The sequence below is a fragment of the Budorcas taxicolor genome, chromosome 3 (genome assembly GCF_023091745.1).
Source record: "Budorcas taxicolor isolate Tak-1 chromosome 3, Takin1.1, whole genome shotgun sequence".
NCBI lineage: Eukaryota > Metazoa > Chordata > Mammalia > Artiodactyla > Bovidae > Budorcas > Budorcas taxicolor.
In genome coordinates this window covers 54,306,986-54,328,086 of record NC_068912.1, presented here as the reverse complement: position 1 = coordinate 54,328,086, position 21,101 = coordinate 54,306,986, and the positions used below count along the sequence as shown (strand labels likewise).

Sequence of the window (21,101 nt, the reverse complement as noted above, 5' to 3'; positions counted from 1 at the left end):
TGCAGATGGTGACTGCAGTCATGAAATTAAAAGACGCTTACTCCTTGGAAGAAAAGTTATGACCAACCTAGATAGCATATTCAAAAGCAGAGACATTACTTTGCCGACTAAGGTCCATCTAGTCAAGGCTATGGTTTTTCCTGTGGTCATGTATCGATGTGAGAGTTGGACTGTGAAGAAGGCTGATCACTGAAGAATTGATGCTTTTGAACTGTGGTGTTGGAGAAGACTCTTGCAAGTCCCTTGGACTGCAAGGAGATCCAACCAGTCCATTCTGAAGGAGATCAGCTCTGGGATTTCTTTGGAAAGAATGATGCTAAAGCTGAAACTCCAGTACTTTGGCCACCTCATGAGAAGAGTTGACTCATTGGAAAAGACTCTGATGCTGGGAGGGATTGGGGGCAGGAGGAGAAGGGGACGACCGAGGATGAGATGGCTGGATGGCATCACAGACTTGATGGACGTGAGTCTGAGTGAACTCCGGGAGATGGTTATGGACAGGGCGGCCTGGTGAGCTGCGATTCATGGAGTCACAAAGAGTCGAATACGACTAAGCGACTGAACTGAACTGAAGTGATGTAATCTGGGTTTTGTGTCTTGCTTAGAAAAGACTACCACATTCTGAGATTTTCAAAACTTTTTTGTGTTAACCAACTTGTATAATTTTAATTTTCATGTTTAAATGTAGGAAATCTGGAATTTACTCTGCCATTATATATACATATGTATATTTATATAAATAATATATAATCTTTTTTTTCTAAGTGGCTGTCAAGTTGTCTTAACATGATTTATTCAACAGTTCATTATTTCCCACTAATATGAAATAAAATCATCAAGATAGCTTCTAGAAGTGTTTGTCTCTATCTCTAGACTATGTAAACTGTTCTGTACCTTTGTCTGTAAAAGCTAATCCTATTTAAACAGTGACCTCAGGTTCTTCAGACCCTGGCCAATTAGTTTAGCAGGAGCAGACAGAATTGCAGGTACTTCAGTGGCAATTGTGTCCAAGCTCTGTGAAATCCAGGGAGCTTTATCCTTTTTACTCTTCTCAATTGTTTCTGAGATGATTCATCTCTGCTTTCATCCCCTCAGCTATCCCACTAAATCCTTCAATAAGCAGATTGATCTGAACCTTGATTTGAACCTAAAACAGAGGAACGTAAGAGGAAAATGCAAGGTTTGAAAAATCTTATTTTTTCAAAAATCAGATTTTATATTTAAGAACTTTGCTAAATTATCTGTTTGACACATATAATTATTCTCTCTTATTAGATCATCATGGAGAAGGAAATGGGAACCCACTCCAGTGTTCTTGCCTGGAGAATCCCAGGGACAGGGGAGCCTTAAGGGCTGCCGTCTATGGGGTCGCACAGAGTCGGACACGACTGAAGCAACTTAGCAGCAGCAGCAGTGTTAGATCATCAAAGGGTAATATTTACAGCAGAGAATATCTTCTGAGTTAGATCTGGACAGTGAGAGGAAGAATAGTTCCCAACCTTACTAACATTCACACACCATTAGGGTGTGAATTTTGCTCAGCTGCTAGGGAAGCTCCCCTGGAGTAGGAAATGGGAACCCTCCAGTCCCCTGCCCAGTGATATTTCCTTTCATCTGCTCCAGGAATCAAGGAGTCAGAATTACATGTAGTTGTACAAACTCACAATCTCATATGTTTGCACATTTACTTGGGGCTCTTCCCTTTGAATAACATCTCAATTTCAACAACATGTACGAATATTTCCATTTATATCCCCCTCCTTATCCAGGGAATTTTCCTAAACTATGTGCCCAATGTGAAAATCAGACTCTAATATATGCTGCTGTTCTCTCCTGCCTCTTGTGAGGTGTGTAACTTTAGGCAAGTTATTTAGCCATCCTGTGCCTCCTAGATCTGTAACATCTATAAAAGCAGATTTTTTATAAGCATTATGGAACATTTTTACCAGAATTAAATAAAACTGTTTAGAGAAACAGCTTAGCAGTATGCCTCTAGGCAATAATGCTTCAATATACTCTGGTGTGTTATTATCATTAGGTTTATTATCACCATCAGTGAAGCCCAGGATCACAGTTACATAAAGTGCTATCCCTCTATATGCAATTGTCTATTTATTTGACTTCCTCTTGCATTTTGATCCAGCCTTGAATACAAAGATTCTGACTTTGCATCATAAATCCTCAACGTGACACATAAAATGTTACTTTGTTATATGAAGAAATGAATAATTTCTGTTCTGTCTCTTGTGATTTTAGAAATCCATTTCAGTGGGGTGGGGGATGGACATTTCTCCTCAGGGATAAATACCATGTAGTGGGCCTTAAAAACTAAAGCTGTCATGATTTTTTTATGCTCTCTCATTACCCACACATGGTGTTTTGCTCTCAGATTTTCAAGAGATCCCCAGACTCTATTCTGTAGGCTCCCCATGCTCCCCTTGTTCCTCACCTTCACTCCTTTCGTGGGCACATGGAAATAGTTCCATTGTAACCTTTCCATTGCTTTCCTGTAGAGTTTGTTCCCTCCAGGAACAGAGAAACTTCCTTCTGAAATACTTTTCATTAGGGCCTTTGAAAGTAGATCAAGTATAGCCTGGCAGTATTTAGTAAATGCCTCTTCATTCTGCAGCAATAAAACTTCTTTATTCTTTTTAAATGCCTACAGGGTAAATGTAGAGGAATGTCACCAGAAGCATGGAACAGAGAAGATAAATTTCCAAGGAATATGGTAGAAGAATTGGTCTAAGGTGGTCCTCATGAGAAAACCATTCCAGTGGAACCACACAAGCAATGTAGCCAAAACACAGATGTTTATTCCCAACTCTGAAACCTCTGCGGGCTTCCCAGGTGGCACAAGTGGTAAAGAACCTGCCTGCCAATGCAGGAAACATAAGAGATGTGGGTTCAATCCCTGGATTGGGAAGATCCTCTGGAGAAGGGCATGGCAACCCACTCCAGTATTCTTTCCCGGAGAATCCCATGGTCAGGAGAACCTGGTGGGCTATAGTCCATAGGACCACAAAGAGTTGGACACAACTGAAGAGACTAACCAGGCATGCACACACTGAAACCTCTGCAAGAGTATGATCTGTGAAATACTGTGGTTATCTATTCTCTATCATTCCTAGCAGCTATAGCATCCCATGGCTCTGTCTTCAATAAAACAATGACAACTAATAAAGAAAGTAAATAGAAAGACAACTAATAAAGAAAATAAATATAACACACTTGCTTTTGTTAAGAAAGTTTGCCCATGGAAATCAAATATCAAGGAATGTTGTTCAGTCGTGTCCAATTCTTTGTGACTCCATGAACTGTAGCACACCAGGCTTCCCTGTCCTTCACTATTTCCTGAAGTTTGGTCAGACTCATGTCCATGAAGTCGGTGATGCCATCCAATTATCTCAACCTCTGTCTCCTATCTAGGAACAGGAATGATTATACCCAGCAAACAACCATCTCAGGAATGACTTAGTGGAGTTCTGGAACCATGCGACAATCACTAAAGGAGAAATCAATGCTCAATGCTACTTTTGCTTGAGAAATCAGAGAGATCCTGAAAACTTTCCCAAGCTTTAAGGAAAAAGAAAGAAAAATAGTCCTCTAGCATTCTCTCTCTGTCTCTCATGAGAATCCAGACTACTTTTCCCTGAATAGCAGATAAACCCCAGGCATCACTCTAGAAGGGCAAGAATCAAAAAGGACAAATACTAAGACAAAGTACCATGAGCTTCTTCTGGAATTTCTATCAGTCATCCTTGAAGGACCACCCCCATGAATATGACAATGGATTCCCTTTCACAGGTTACGTGCACTTCCAGCAGCTCCTGGAGCATGTCTGCAGGGAAGCTCATTCCCTGGGTCTGCAGGGAGGCTCATTCCCTGGGTCGTCTGCTCATTGTAGTGATCAGCTGCCTTCTGCACAACTTCTGAATTCTCCAACTGGGCCAGAGTTGTCACTGCATTCTCCAAACAAGGAATTGTTCCAGTATTAATGGCATCCACCTAAGTTACCACCAGAGTAGCCAGCCCTGAATAAAGTAGAAATATGAATAAATATCAAGTTCTCACTCAGTGAGATTCAAGGTTGTGAAATTACAGTTCTTAAACCAGACACACACATTCACACACACACACACCTACTTATTTCCACTGTCGTCACCTTCATTTTCACACTCTTTATTATTCTCTAGTTCATAACATTAAAAATATTAAATATCTATCTTCATCTAACATAATTAGAGGTATCTGAGAAAAATTATTTCAGGTTAACACAAATTAAAAGAAGAATATAAACTGCACAAATAAATTCTACAGGATAATAAAAATAATGTTTATTCCTAATTCCTAAACTGTTCATGGATTTTCAGGGACTCAGAAACTAATAGTTATTTTGGACTGCAGTAAATTCTTAAGAAGTCTCCTTGAGAAAAAGACATAGTATAGAACTTTCCCTGAGAAGACAATGTCCTCTATTTTTATACCCAGCTAGTGATTTTATTACCAATGGTGGGATTTTTCTTAAATTCAGCAACCCCAGATAGCAGTGACAAGGGTTTTGGAAAGGAATTTGTTGATCCCATAATGACAATGAATTTCTAAAACATTTACTTATTTATGTCTGAGGCATGACAGTTTTTAAAATAACTACACACTTCTACTTACAAAACAAAACTACTAAAGAAAATATATTATAAATAATCAACACATAACAGGCCACACAGAAATATAACTTTGAAAAAGCAAACTCACCATTTCCAGTGACCTTCACCCCTTCCCTGAGGGTCTTGGTCCTTGCATGGATAAAGATACAAAAACAGAAATTATTTGATTGTTCCTTGAATTTAGGATCCACTTGTCTTTCCAAAATTTCCTCAATATGGGCTAGGAATTCCTTTTCATATACTGGCTGGACAAAGATGAAACATTTCCATTTTGGAAAAAAGATGCCTGATACACTCCCTGGATATGTTGGAATTTTTAACTTTGGAATTCTGACCTAAAGAAGAAAGAAAACAATAGAGTTTGGCATAAGGCAACTAAAAGTTTTATGAGTAGGTATATTTTTTTATCTTTGGAGTCTTCTATTCTCAATATGACAGCAAATTTGGAAAACTCAGCAGTGACCACAGGACTGGAAAAGGTCAGTTTTCATTCCAATTCCAAAGAAAGGCGATGCCAAAGAATGCTCAAACTATTGCACAATTGCACTCATCTCACATGCTAGTAAAGTAATGCTCAAAATTCTCCAAGCCAGGCTTCAGCAATACGTGAACTGTGAACTTCCAGATGTTCGAGCTGGTTTTAGAAAAGGCAGAGAAACCAGAGATCAAATTGCCAACATCCGCTGGATCATGGAAAAAGCAAGAGAGTTCCAGAAAAACATCTATTTCTGCTTTCTTGACTATACCAAAGCCTTTGACTGTGTGGATCACAATAAACTGTGGAAAATTCTGAAAGAGATGGGAATACCAGACCACCTGACCTGCCTCTTGAGAAATCTGTATGCAGGTCAGGAAGCAACAGTCAGAACTGGACATGGAACAACAGGCTGGTTCCAAATAGGGAAAGGAGTATGTCAAGGCTGTATATTGTCACCTTGCTTAGTTAACTTCTATGCAGAGTACATCATGAGAAACGCTGGACTGGAAGAAACACAAGCTGGAATCAAGATTGCCAGGAGAAATATCAATAACCTCAGATATGCAGATGACACTACCCTTATGGCAGAAAGTGAAGAGGAACTAAAAAGCCTCTTGATGAAAGTGAAAGAGGAGACTGAAAAAGTTGGCTTAAAGCTCAACATTCAGAAAACGAAGAGCATGGCATCCTGTCTCATCACTTCATGGCAAATAGATGGGGAAACAGTGGAAACAGTGTCAGAATCACTGCAGATGGTGATAGCAGCCATGCAATTAAAAGACGCTTACTCCTTGGAAGGAAAGTTATGACCAACCTAGACAGCATATTCAAAAGCAGAGACATTACTTTGCCGACTAAGGTCCGTCTAGCCAAGGCTATAGTTTTTCCAGAGGTCCTATATGGATGTAAGAGTTGGACTGTGAAGGAGGCTGAGCACCGAAGAATTGATGCTTTTGAACTGTGGTGTTGGAGAAGACTCTTGCAAGTCCCTTGGACTGCAAGGAGATCCAACCAGTCCATTCTGAAGGAGATCAACCCTGAGATTTCTTTGGAAGGAATGATGCTGAAGCTGAAACTCCAGTACTTTGGCCACATCATGCGAAGAGTTGACTCATTGGAAAAGACTCTGATGCTGGGAGGGATTGGGGGCAGGAGGAGAAGGGGATGACCGAGGATGAGATGGCTGGATGGCATCACTGACTCGATGGACATGAGTCTGAGTGAACTCCAGGAGTTGGTGATGGACAGGGAGGCCTGGCGTGCTGCGATTCATGGGGTTACAAAGAGTCAGACACAACTGAGCGACTGAACTGAACTGAACTGAACTGATTCTCATAGAACTCCTCTAACACATACATAAATATTAAAAGTGAAACTCCCTAGGATGGCATGTCCCTGGAGAGCAATTTTTGGAAACAGCAGCTCTGAATAAGAAATTTACATCTTCAAAGCACAGAAATACACATGGTACTCAGTTCATTAGATGTTTATCAAATAAAAGATTTAATGAATGATAATAATATCAATTTCTGGTTTACTCCAACTCATCTTGGAAGTAAACCTTAGGAACAAAATGAAGAGAAACTACAAACAAAAGTAATGGAGTAATGATTAACATGGGACATAGATACCGTGTTCAGTTAAGGAAAACTTCATTGATTAAATTCACATAATACAAATAAGACTAGCCATTTTGGGTAGAAACTCTGAAGACTAAAAGGAACCTAAATGTAATTTGAAGAACTTACCACTACTCCATAAGCACAGCAGTTTTTTCCAGTACTCACCCACCTTTAAATGTAATTCATTACAATGACTTACTAATTTAAAATAGTGACCAAGTAAGTAAATATGCCTAAATAATGACTAAATATGTTAGAATAAAAAGAATGATATGATGAGGAAAATAAAATGAAAGATCAGGTTGTTATCAGAAATAATGAAAAAGTATAGGTTGAAAAATCATCAGGTTTTTTAAGGTTTAAAGTCACATTTTGTAGAAGATACAACTATCCACACTTTAGAAAGTTATAGCCTTCCTATCCACACTTTAGAAAGTTATGGCCTTCCTATCCACACTCCAGAAAGTTATTTCCTTGAGAAGAATAAAAACTAAGGAAATATATCTTTCATTATAATTTTAGGCCTAACAATTATCATTGTTTTTCTCAAATCAAATCAGTTCAGTTCAGTCACTCAGCTGTGTTCGACTGTTTGTGACCCCGTGAATTGCAGCACTCCAGGCCTCCCTGTCCATCACCAACTCCCAGAATTCACTCAGACTTGCATCCATCGAGTCAGTGATGCCATCCAGCCATCTCATCCTCTGTCGTCTCCTTTTCCTCCTGCCCCCAACTCCTTCCAGCATCAGAGTCTTTTCCAATGAGTCAATTCCTCACATGAGGTGGCAAAAGTACTGGAGTTTCAGCTTTAGCATCATTCCTTCCAAAGAAATCCCAGGGCTGATCTCCTTCAGAATGGACTGGTTGGATCTCCTTGCAGTCCAAGGGACTCTCAAGAGTCTTCTCCACACCACAGTTCAAAAGCATCAATTCTTCAGCACTCAGCTTTCTTCACAGTCCAACTCTCACATCCATACATGACTACTGCAAAAACCATAGCCTTGACTAGACGGACCTTTTTGGCAAAGTAATGTCTCTTCTGCTTTTGAAGGGAGAAGCATAATAAGGGAAGCAAGCATCTGGTTCTTGAAAAGTCTTAGTTCCCTATTGTATCTGAATGTTAAGGTACAAATTATCTTCAGTACAAACTAGTTTTGAATAATTTCACTTTGTTAAGCCCTATTCTTCTTGGGTGAGCGTAACTGTAGTCACTAGAACTTATCAAGGAATAACAACCTAGATCGCAGTCACCATTTCTATGGCCCTTGAACAAGTTTCGAATATAAAAGCAACCCCAGAGATAATGGACAGTATTTAGTAGATCCCACCCTCTACTTGACTACTCACTGCCTAGGCCACGCTCTGATACCTCTAATCAGCTTCAAGGCATTGTCCAAGTACTCATCTTCTGTGATAGGATAAACATGTACCTTCAACTTCAGGGTGAAATCCCATACAGCCCAGATAAAGTCTGGAAAGAAATCCATATACTCTGTGGAATTTTTTACTTCATCCAGTTTGGAGTGGACTTGGCCCTGGTGATTTCTGGGAGCTCTGACACATAGCTAGGACTTGGTTAAGGAAAAAGAAATTTCTACCCACAATTCCCACAGTTTCCTCATAAAAATGATTATAAACATTCTCCTTTGCCCTTGGTCCCCACTGTTCCACAAAGGCAACTCAGCCACAGGGAAGGGAAATCCAATTCGGTCTCCATTCTCATCAATTTCTCAATAAAACTGGGAAGGATACTGCAGTTTCTCCAGTGCATCATTGTTGATGGTGCTCATGCTGTTGTTTACCAGAGAGCTGCTCAGAAGCACAGCTAGGGCAAAGATCACCCTGGAAAACATATTAGAGCAAGCACTAGCAGTCTTCTCAGAAATTCATTCTTATTTCTTTAATCAGTTTTCCATTTGTTATTTCAGATAGTAAAGTATTGATACAAAGGAAAAAACCTTGAAAACAGAATTAAAAGTAAAATCTGAGTTTTGTCAATTACATTGACATTTCCTGTGTCCTCAGTTTCCTCATCTAAAAAGGAATTCTGATAATACATTCCACAAAGAGCCTCCTTTTTTTTTCCTGAATGGGATAAAATGAGATAGTAAAAAACAACATAGAGTGCCTTTAAGCAATTCATTGTTCAATAATAAGCAATATCACATATTCATTTAACAAAAAGTAAGTCACAATGTATACTATCCTAGTCACAACTGAAAACTCAGAATAGATCTAATTAAATTAAATGTCTATGTACTGTTACTAAACATTACTTATCTTTATTAATTATAAAAAGCAGATAAATATGATAATGAATACACTCAAGAAGACTATTTCATAATATTTACAAACATTTTAAAACACTTGAAAAACAAATACAATGAAGATGACAATATATTCAAAGGGTTTACATATTAGCAGTGAGCCTAAGCAATAAAATTGATAATCACTATATCAAATAAAAACAATGAATATGTCAGGGAGACCAAATAATGGAATAGAAGGATGTGGAGCTTACCTCCTCCTATAGACACTTCAAAAATACATCTACTGTGGAACAGTTCTGGCAGACTGCCTACTGAACCCTGAAAGAAGATCTCATACAATCAACACTGTAAGAAAGATCACCACATAACCAAGCAGTGCCAAGTAGGAAGAAAGAAAACAAGGAATCAGGATAGGAACTGCAGCCCTAGGAGGAAGCTGTGAAAGAGGAAATGTTCCCTCACCCTGGGAACACCCTTAACCAGCCAGGAGATCAACTGGGACAGATAGGGAGTTTTGGAGGCTCAGAGGAGAGAGCACCAGCAAGCTTGCAGCAGGCAGAAGAGAGGGAGACCAGCACAGAGGGTCCATGCCCATCACTGCACTCCCCCTCCCAAGGTATGCCTTGGCTGGTGCACACAGAGGCTGGGTAAGGAAACTCAGGTTTCGGTGGACAGACTTGAGGAGAAGACTGGGACTGGCTCATAAATACAGCCTGAAGGGGCAGGAATGTGGTACAAGCTGCAAACAAGAGTGTTTGCAGGGTGGAGCCCAGATCCCCCATAGAAGCCCTATTGTTACAGCTTGGATATTGAGGCATAGGGCCCGCCATCACAGCCACAATCTCTGCCTGCTTACAGTGGGTGGCCTCCATCTCTAAGAGCTCTGGGAACCCATCAGTACCTGTGAGTTGACCACAGGCAGAGGCAGGGCTGAAATCTGACCCTTGTCCCAGCAGCCCTGTGATCTGTGGTTTACACTGCTTGTAAACTCAGCACCTGTGGGACATCCAAGTAGATTACTGATGCTCTCATGGCTGGGGTGGGTCTGATGCCAGCAGCTGTGAGTGTTGTGGGTGCTTGCACACTGAGGGGGGACCTGGGATCTGGGCTGATTCCACCGCCTCCACAGCAGGTCCAGGTATGTGATGACAGCAGTCCCAGTGCCTGACCTTAGAATATCTATGGTGACAGATCTGCACTGCTGGTTTTATCAGCACAGCACCTGAGGGGCACCCGGGCTGATAGCCTGCATCTCCACAATTGAGGCAGGGCCAAGAGCAGTGCCAAGAACAGTGTACCCTGTAAGCCAGCACAGTGGGTGGCAGGCAGCACCACAGAGTGTACTCCCTGGTGGATTGGTCCAGCAGAGGAATACTCAGTGGCTTTTCTCCCAGCCTCTCCTAACACAGGCCATGTCTCAGAAACAGATGGCTTCATCTCCAACAACTGGGGAGCAGACTCTGCCCCCAGCAGGGCCATGACAACCACAGAGCAAAGAGAAGGCCACACTCGACATCCAGTGCAGGCTCTGTTCACCACAACACTAATCACTTGCCCATTAATGGACCCCACTCACCGAGGAAAGATGGAGGCACCAGGGCTAAGAACAGCACTCTCACCAGAAACATTAGACGCATGCCAGCCACACAGGAACTCTCCCACATAAAAACGGCCCTTCTAGACCACAGCAGATAACCGAATTCTGAATTCTTATCAATTCATTGAAGTTCTCATTTGTTCAGAGAAAAGTAAAATGAAGAAGCAGAAGAACCACTCCCAATTAAAAGATCAAGAGAATTCCCCTGAAAGAACAATGAAATTCTTTGTTTCACTGTCTACCAGACTCTGAGTTCAAAAAGAAGGCTATAAAAACGCTAAAGGAATCAGGAAAGACTACCAATAAAAATGCAGACCCCTATAACAAAAAACTAAAAACTACAAAGAAGGACCAGCTGAAATTAGAAAACTCATTTGCCAGGATAAAAGCTAAGCTAAAAGCAATAAATAGCAAACTAAATAATACAAAAAAAAGGTAAGTGATATGAAAGATAGAATAATGAAAATCACCCAGGCAGAACAGCAGACAGAAAAATGGTGGTGGTGGTGGGGGGAGCAATATATCAGATTATAAAATAATATAAAGCATGCCAATCTACCCAGAGTAGGGATCTAAGAAGAAAGAGAAAGGAGGATTTAAAAAGCATTTGAAGAACTTATGGCTGAAATTTTTCCAAACCTAAAGAAGGAAACAGATATTCAGGTACAGGAAGGAAAGAAGACTCCAAACAGATGAGCCCAAAGAGACCAAACCAAGATACATTGTAATTAAAATGGCAAAATCCACATGATCACCTCAATAGATGCAGAAAAAAGTGTTTGATAAAATTCAACATCCAGTCATGATAAAAAAAAAAAAAAAAACCTCTCACTAATGTGGATATAGAGGGAACAAAAAATAAAGCTGGTGATGTAACCCTTCCAGACTATGCTAAAATATACAGTTATTAACACAGTGTGGTACTAATACAAAAACAGGCATATGGATCAATGGAAAAAAAATTGACCCCAAATAAACCCATACAACTATGGCTCGTTATCTACAACAAAGAAAGGAAGAATATACAAGGAGAAAAGATAGTCTCCTTAAAAACTCATATAGGTAAAGCTGGACAGCCTCATGTAAACCAATGAAATTAGAACACTGTCACATTTTATACAAAAATAAACTCAAAATCATTTAAAGACCTATAAAACATGGTACCATAAAACCCCTATAAGAGAGCATAAGCAAAACATGCTCTGACAGAAATCATAGCAATGTTTTCTTGGCCCAATCTCCCAGTTCAGTTCAGTTCAGTTCAGTTCCATTTCTCAGCCATGTCTGACTCCTTGTGACCCCATGAACCGCAGCACGCCAGGCCTCCTTGTCCATCACCAACTCCCAGAGTCAAGCCAAACCCATGTCCATCGAATTGATGATGCCATCCAACCATCTCATCCTCTGTCATCCCCCTCTCCTCCTGCCCTCAATCTTTTCCAGCATCAGGGTCTTTGCAAATGAGTCAGTTCTTCACATCAGGTGGTCAAAGTATTGGACTTTCAGCTTCAACATCGCTGAACACCTTCCAATGAACACCCAGGACTGTCCTCCTTTAGGATGGACTAGTTGGATCTCCTTGCAGTCCAAGGGACTCTCAAGAGTCTTCTCCAACACCACAATTCAAAAACATCAATTCTTCAGTGCTCAGCCTTCTTTATAGTCCAACTCTCACATCCATACATGACCAATCTCCCAAGACAAAAGAAATATAAACAAAAATAAACAAACGGGTCCTAATCAAACTTAAAGGCTTTTGCACAACAAAAGAAACACAAACATAATGAAAAAACAACCCTTGGACTGGGAGAAAGTATTTGTAAATAGTGCAACCAATAAATACTTAATTTCCAAAATATACAAACAGCTCATACAACTCATATCATAAAAACAAACATTTCAATCAAAATGTGGGCAGAAGATCTAAGTAGACATTTCTCCAAAGAGGACTCGTGTCCGACTCTTTGTGACCCCATGGACTGCAGCCTACCAGGCTCCTCAGTCCATGGAATTTTTCAGGCAAGAATACTGGAGTGAGTTGCCATTTCCTTCTCCAGAAAGAAGACATACAGATGGCCAAAAGCACATGAAAAGATGTTCAATGTCACTAAGTATCAGAGAAATGCAAATCAAAACTACCATGAAGTATCATCTCACATTAGTTAGAATCAGTTCAGTTCAGTTCAGTTCAGTCACTCAGTCGTGTCCGACTCTTTCAACCCCATGAATCACAGCACGCCAGGCCACCCTGTCCATCACCAACTCCTGGAGTTCACTCAGACTCCTGTCCATCGAGTCAGTGATGCCATCCAGCAATCTCATCTCTGTCGTCCCCTTCTCCTCCTGCCCCCAATCCCTCCCAGCATCAGAGTCTTATCCAATGAGTCAACTCTTCTCATGAGGTGGCCAAAGTACTGGAGTTTCAGCTTCAGCATCATTCTTTCCAAAGAAATCTCAGGGTTGATCTCCTTCAGAATGGACTGGTTGGATCTCCTTGCAGTCCAAGGGACTCTCAAGAGTCTTCTCCAACACCACAGTTCAAAAGCATCAATTCTTCAGCGCTCAGCTTTCTTCACAGTCCAACTCTCACATCCATACATGACCACAGGAAAAACCATAGCCTTGACTAGATGGACCTTAGTCGACTATGGCCATCATCAAAAAATTTGCAAATAACAAATGTGGAGAAAAGTTACAATTCCACACTGTTGGTGGAATTGTAAGTTGGTACAAACACTATGGAAAACAGTATGGAGGTTTCTTTAAAAAAAAACTGAAACTGGGGCTAGTATATGATTCAGCAATACCATTCCTAGGCATATATCTTGAAACATCTAATTCAAAAAGATGTTTGCATCTCAAAGCTCATAATAGCACTATTTATAATATCCAAGACATGGAAACAACCCAAGTACCCATGTACGTAATCAACAGATAATTGGTTTATGAAGACATGGTATGTAATTTTACATGTATATATAAATATATGTAAATATAAATATATAAATGTATAAAATATATAGATTATATATGTATATAATATATACATGTTACATATTATAAGTTACATGTTACATATTATAATATGTATAATACACATTATACATAGGTATACATAATACATATGTATATGGGGCTTCCCTAATAGTAACGGTTGGTAAAGAATCTGCCTGCAATGCAGGAAACCTGGGTTTGATCCCTGGGTTGGGAGATCCCCTGGAGAAGGGAAAGGCTGCCCACTCCAGTATTCTGGCCTGGAGAATTCCGTGGGCAGTCCATGATGTCACAAAGAATCAGACACAACTGAGCAACTTTCACTTTCATTTTCACATATATATGTGTGTGTGTGTGTGTGTGTGTGTGTACACGCGCGCGCATGCGCACACTATGTCACTTCAGTCATGTCTGACTCTGCGTCCCTATGGCCTATAACCTGCTGTGCTCCTCTGTCCATGGGATTCTCCAGGCAAGAATACTGGAGTGGGTGGCCATGCCCTTCTCCAGGGGATCTTCCTCACCCAGGAATCAAACCCCACATCTCCTATGTCTTCTGCACTGGCAGTGGGGTTCTTTACCATAAGCACCTCCTGAGAAGCCTACACACATATATATATATATACATATATAACAGCATATTACTCAGCAACAAAAAAGAAAGAAAGAATGCCATTTGCAGCAACATGTACAGACCCAGAGATTTTCATACTAAGTCAGACAAAGACATATATGTTATGATGCCACTTATATGTATAAACTAAAAAAATAATATCAATGATCTATATACAAAAGATCAACAGGCTTAGAGACATAAAAAACAAACTTATGGATATGAAAGGGGAAAGGGAGGGAGGGATGGGATAAATTCAGTTCACTTCAGTTCAGTCGATCAGTCGTGTCTGACTCTGCGACCCCATGAATTGCAGCACGCCAGGCCGCCCTGTCCATCACCATCTCCTGGAGTTCACTCAGACTCATGTCCATCGAGTCCGTGATGCCATCCAGCCATCTCATCCTCGGTCGCCCCCTTCTCCTCCTGCCCTCAATCCCTCCCAGCATCAGGGTCTTTTACAATGAGTCAATTCTTCGCATGAGGTGGCCAAAGTACTGGAGTTTCAGCTTTAGCATCATTCCTTCCAAAGAAATCCCAGGGCTGATCTCCTTCAGAATGGACTGGTTGAATCTGATTGCAGTCCAAGGGACTCTCAAGAGTCTTCTCCAACACCACAGTTCAAAAGCATCAATTCTTCGGCACTCAGCCTTCTTCACAGTCCAACTCTCACATCCATCCATGACCACTGGAAAAACCATAGCCTTGACTAGACGGACCTTAGTCGGCAAAGTAATGTCTCTGCTTTTGAATATGCTATCTAGGTTGGTCATAACTTTCCTTCCAAGGAGTAAGCGTCTTTTAATTTCATGGCTGCAATCACCATCTGCAGTGATTTTGGAGCCCAAGAAAATAAAGTCTGACACTGTTTCCACTGTTTCCCCATCTATTTCTCATGAAGGGATGGGACCACATGCCATGATTTTCATTTTCTGAATGTTGAGCTTTAGGCCAACTTTTTCACTCTCCTCTTTCACTTTTATCAAGAGGCTTTTTAGTTCCTCTTCACTTTCTGCCATAAGGGTGCTGTCATTTGCATATCTGAGGTTATTGATATTTCTCCCCGCAATCTTGATTCCAGCTTGTGTTTCTTCCAGTCCAGCGTTTCTCATGATATACTCTGCATAGAAGTTAAATAAGCAGGGTGACAATATACAGCCTTGACGGACTCCTTTTCCTATTTGGAACCAGTCTGTTGTTCCATGTCCAGTTCTAACTGTTGCTTCCTGACCTGCATACAGATTTCTCAAGAGGCAGGTCAGGTGGTCTGGTATTCCCATCTCTTGAAGAATTTTCCACAGTTTATTGTGATCCACACAGTCAAAGGCTTTGGCATAGTCAAGAAAGCAGAAATAGATGTTTTTCTTGAACTCTCTTGCTTTTTCCATGATCCAGCGGATGTTGGCAATTTGATCTCAGGTTCCTCTGCCTTTTCTAAACCCAGCTTGAACATCAGGGAGTTCACAGTTCACGTATTGTTGAAGCCTGGCTTGGAGAATTTTGAGTATTACTTTACTAGTGTTTTAGATGAGTGCAATTGTGTGATAGTCTGAGCATTCTTTTGCATTGCCTTTCTAACAGATACAAACTACTATACATAAAATATATAAGCAGTAAGGGTTTATTGTATAAACAGGGAATTATATTCAATATATTATAGTAACCTAGTTGAAAATAATCTGAACATATATATTATATATATGTCAACTATATTTCAATTTTATTTTATTTATTTTATTTTATTTTTTATATTTTAATTTTAAAAAATTCCTTTTCTACATTCCCCAGACCCTCAGTGTCCAGAAGGACCAAGGTGTGGCTCTCCTTGGAGTGGTGAGGCACACACCACATCCAGATGCCCTTGGTTTCAAACTGCACTGTGGAGCCCAGATGGAAACCTGCAACAGAAGGGGGGAAAGCAACATTCAGTGACAGCAGATAATGTAAGCAGCCCAGGAGTTATGATATTAGACTCATAGGATTGTAGGTGCCCTAGAATAGAGCATGGTGCTTTCTCTACTTCAAGGATGCTTACTTTTGTGTACCACCTAACAACTCATATCTTTAACAGTTAAATTCTTTCACATAAGTTTGGTTTCTTCATAATTCTAATTTCATTTCCCAGTGTGAGGAAATATCTATGGATGCCCACGTGGCCTAATAGTGTACTAGATGAGAGAAAGGGCATGCTATATGGAAGAAAGTTTTGATTTTTTAACCGTTCAACAATCATGACTCCCTAAAGAAGTTAGGCTAGTTAAATGCATTTTAATTAGATCAAGAACTTAAAATAGTCTGAGGAATAAATAAGACAATTTATTCAATAATTATCTATTAATTACCTACTTAGGTTTCAGGCCTGTGAGAGTTGGGCTATAAAGAAAGCTGAGTGCTGAAGAATTGATGCTTTGAATTGTGGTGTTGGAGAAGACTCTTGAGAGTCCCTTGGATTGCAAGGAGATTCAACCAGTCCATCCTAAAGGAGATCAGTCCTGAATGTTCATTGGAAGGACTGACGTCGAAGCTGAAACTCCAATACTTTGACCACCTGATGTGAAGAGCTGACTCATTTGCAAAGACCCTAATGCTGGGAAAGACTGAAGGCAGGAGGAGAAGGGGATGACAGAGGATGAGATGGTTGGATGGCATCACCGACTCAATGGACATGAGTTTGAGTAAACCCCAGGAGCTGGTGATGGACAGGGAGGCCTGGCGTGCTGCAGTCCATGGGGTTGCAAAGAGTCGGACATGACTGAGAGACTGAACTGAACTAGGTTTCAGACATTGGGAACATGTTCAGGATAAGGAGATACAGCAGTCACAAAAAGAGACAAGAACACCTGTTTTTTTGGAATCTTACAGCCAGTGAGTGCTGAAACTGCTATATAGCCAGTTTATGGACAAGCCAGATGAAATCTGGTCTTAATGGACTGGAGAGTAAGGGATTGGTGGGAAAAAAGCAGACACAAGCTCTCATAAAATGTTGTGGCTACATCTTACTTCTTACTTGTTTTGAAGATACTGTGAATCACAGTTAATTCAAGGGATCTCAGCGGCAGTTAAAACATTTTCTAAGAGGGATATTAATATCACATTACATTTATACTGATTTTTCCAAGTTGTGGGAAAACAAAACTTCTGAGTGTCCTACATAGAACCAAGATAGATGTGGTATCGATGGGTGGTTGATGCTGTTTCTATATTCTCATTTTCTGCCCAAGAGACTCAGTAAATAGTCCTCTGTTTTTCTCAAGACCTTGTACATATACCCAGTGTCTGATACTCTTTACATTAAGCCATACTCACAGGCTTTGTAGGATTTGGATATGCTAGTCTGCAAGGTATTACACAATACCAAGGTACTGGGCTCTAATCAGATTTTTCATGAGGCCTAGCTAAAGCCACATAAAAATAACACTGAACTAATTAATATTAGTGAACCCCATGTCCAAGGAGTGGTGGCTGACGGGCGCAAAAGGACCTAGAGGAGCTATCCCATGTTGATGGTCAGGAAGGGTGGTGGTGAGGATATACCCTTCATCCAAGGTAAGGAGCAGTGGCTGTGCTTTACTGGAGCAGCCGTGAAGAGATACCCCATGCACAAGGTAAGAGAAACCCAAGTAAGATGGTAGGTGTTGCAAGAGGGCATCAGAGGGCAGACACTGAAACCATACTCACAGGAAACTAGTCAATCTAATCACACTAGGACCACAGCCTTGTCTAACTCAATGAAACTAAGCCATGCTCACAGGGCAACCCAAGACAGGCGGGTCATGGTGGAGAGATCTGACAGAATGTGGTTCACTGGAGAAGGGAATGGCAAACCACTTCAGTATTCTTGCCTTGAGAACCCCATGAACAGTATGAAAAGGCAAAATGATAGGATACCAAAAGAGGAACTCCCCAGGTCAGTAGGTGCCCAACACGCTACTGGAGATCAGTGGAGAAATAACTCCAGAAAGAATGAAGAGATGGAGCCAAAGCAAAAACAATACCCAGCTGTGGATGTGACTGGTGATAGAAGCAAGGTCCGATGCTGTAAAGAGCAATATTGCATAGGAACCTGGAATGTCAGGTCCATGAATCAAGGCAAATAGGAAGTGGTCAAACAAGAGATGGCAAGAGTGAACGTCGACATTCTAGGAATCAGCAAACTAAAATGGACTGGAATGGGTGAATTTAACTCAGATATAGCTACTACTGCGGGCAGGAATCCCTCAGAAGAAATGGAGTAGCCATCATGGTCAACAAAAGAGTCCAAAAGGCAGTACTTGGATGCAGTCTCAATGACGACCCTGTATGCAAGACAGGAAAAAAGACACAGCTGTGTATAATGGACTTTTGGACTCAGAGGGAGAGGGAGAGGGTGGGATGATTTGGGAGAATGGCATTCTATCATGTATACTATCATGTAAGAATTGAATCGCCAGTCTATGTCTGACGCAGGATACAGCATGCTTGGGGCTGGTGCATGGGGATGACCCACAGAGATGTTATGGGGAGGGAGGTGGGAGGGGGGTTCATGTTTGGGGACACATGTAAGAATTAAAGATTTTAAAATTAAAAAAATAAAAAACTATTTTAAAAAAAAAAAAAAAAGGACAGAATGATCTCTCTTCGTCTCCAAGGCAAACCATTCAATATCACAGCAATCCAAGTCTATGCCCCAACCAGTAACGCTGAAGAGGCTGAAGTTGAACGGTTCTATGAAGACCTAGAAGACCTTTTAGAAGTACACCCAAAAAAGATGTCCTTTTCATTATAGGGGACTGGAATGCAAAAGTAGGAAGTCAAGAAACACCTGGAGTAACAGGCAAATTTGGCCTTGGAATGCAGAATGAAGCAGGGCAAAGACTAATAGAGTTTTGCCAAGAAAATGCACTGGTCATAGCAAACACCTTCTTCCAACAACACAAGAGAATACTACACATGGACATCACCAGATGGTCAACACTGAAATCAGATTGATTCTATTGTTTGCAGCCAAAGACAGAGAAGCTCTATACAGTCAACAAAAACAAGACCAGGAGCTGACTGTAGCTCAGATTATGAACTCCTTATTATCAAATTCAGACTTAAACTGAAGAAAGTAGGGAAAACCACTAGTCCATTCAGGTATGACCTAAATCAAATCCCTTATGATTATACAGTGGAAGTGAGAAATAGATTTAAGGGACTAGATCTGATAGATAGAGTGCCTGATAAACTATGGGTGGAGGTTTGTGACATTGTACTGGAGACAGGGATCAAGACCATCCCCATGGAAAAGAAATGCAAAAAAGCAAAATGGCTGTCTGGGGAGGCCTTACAAATAGCTGTGAAAAGAAGAGAGGTGAAAAGCAAAGGAGAAAAGGAAAGACATAAGCATCTGAATGCAGAGTTCCAAAGAATAGCAAGAAGAGATAAGAAAGCCTTCTTCAGCGATCAGTGCAAAGAAATAGAGGAAAAGAACAGAATGGGGAAGACTAGAGATCTCTTCAAGAAAATTAGAGACACCAAGGGAACATTTCATGCAAAGATGAGCTCGATAAAGGGCAGAAATGGTATGGACCTAAACAAAGCAGAAGATATTAAGAAGAGGTGGCAAGAATACACAGAAGAACTGTACAAAAAAGATCTTCACAACCCAGAATATCACAATGGTGTGATCACTCACCTAGAGCCAGACATCCTGGAATGTGAAGTCAAGTGGGCCTTAGAAAGCATCACTATGAACAAAGCTAGTGGAGGTGATGGAATTCTAGTAGAGTTATTTCAATTCCTGAAAGATGATGCTGTGAAAGAGCTACACTCAATATGCGAGCAAATTTAGAAAACTCAGCAGTGGCCACAGGACTGGAAAAGGTCAGTTTTCATTGCACTCCCAAAGAAAGGCAATGCCAAAGAATGTTCAAACGACCGCACAATTGCACTCATCTCACATGCCAGTAAAGTAATACTGAAAATTCTCCAAGCCAGGCTTCAACAATATGTGAACCATGAACTTCCTGATCTTCAAGCTCATTTTAGAAAAGGCAGAGGAACCAGAGATCAAATTGCCAACATCTGCTGGATCATGGAAAAAGCAAGAGAGTTCAAGAAAAACATCTACTTCTGTTTTCTTGACTATGCCAAAGCCTTTGACTGTGTGGATCACAATAAACTGTGGAAGATTCTGAAAGAGATGGGAATACCAGACCACCTGACCTGCCTCTTGAGAAATCTGTATGCAGGTCAGGAAGCAACAGTTAGAACTGGACATGGAACAACAGACTGGTTCCAAATAGGAAAAGGAGTCCGTCAAGGCTGTATATTGTCACCCTGCTTATTTAACTTCTATGCAGAGTACATCATGAGAAACTCTGAACTGGAAGAAACACAAGCTGGAATCAAGATTCCCGGGAGAAATATCAATAACCTCAGATATGTAGATGACACCACCCTTATGGCAGAAAGTGAAGAGGAACTAAAAAGCCTCTGGATGAAAGTGAAAGAGGAGAGTGAAAAAGTTGGCTTAAAGCTCAACATTCAGAAAACGAAGATCATGGCATCTGGTCCCATCACTTCATGGCAAATAGATGGGGAAACAGTGGAAAAAGTGTCAGACTTTATTTTCTTGGGCTCCAAAATCACTGCAGATGGTGATTGCAGCCATGAAATTAAAAGACGCTTACTCCTTGGAAGAAAAGTTATGAGCAACCTAGATAGCATATTCAAAAGCAGAGACATTACTTTGCCGACTAAGGTCCGTCTAGTCAAGGCTATGGTTTTTCCTGTGGTCATGTATGGATGTGAGAGTTGGACTTTGAAGAAGGCTGAGTGCCAAAGAATTGATGCTTTTGAACTGTGGTGTTGGAGAAGACTCTTGCAAGTCCCTTGGAAGA

General features: G+C 40.8%; 1 pseudogene; it reads right to left on the bottom strand.

The window, feature by feature from the left end:
* Positions 1-1,051: 1,051 nt before the first annotated feature.
* LOC128045565 (guanylate-binding protein 4-like) overlaps positions 1,052-21,101 on the bottom strand; it is a 33,059-nt pseudogene continuing 13,009 nt past the window's right edge.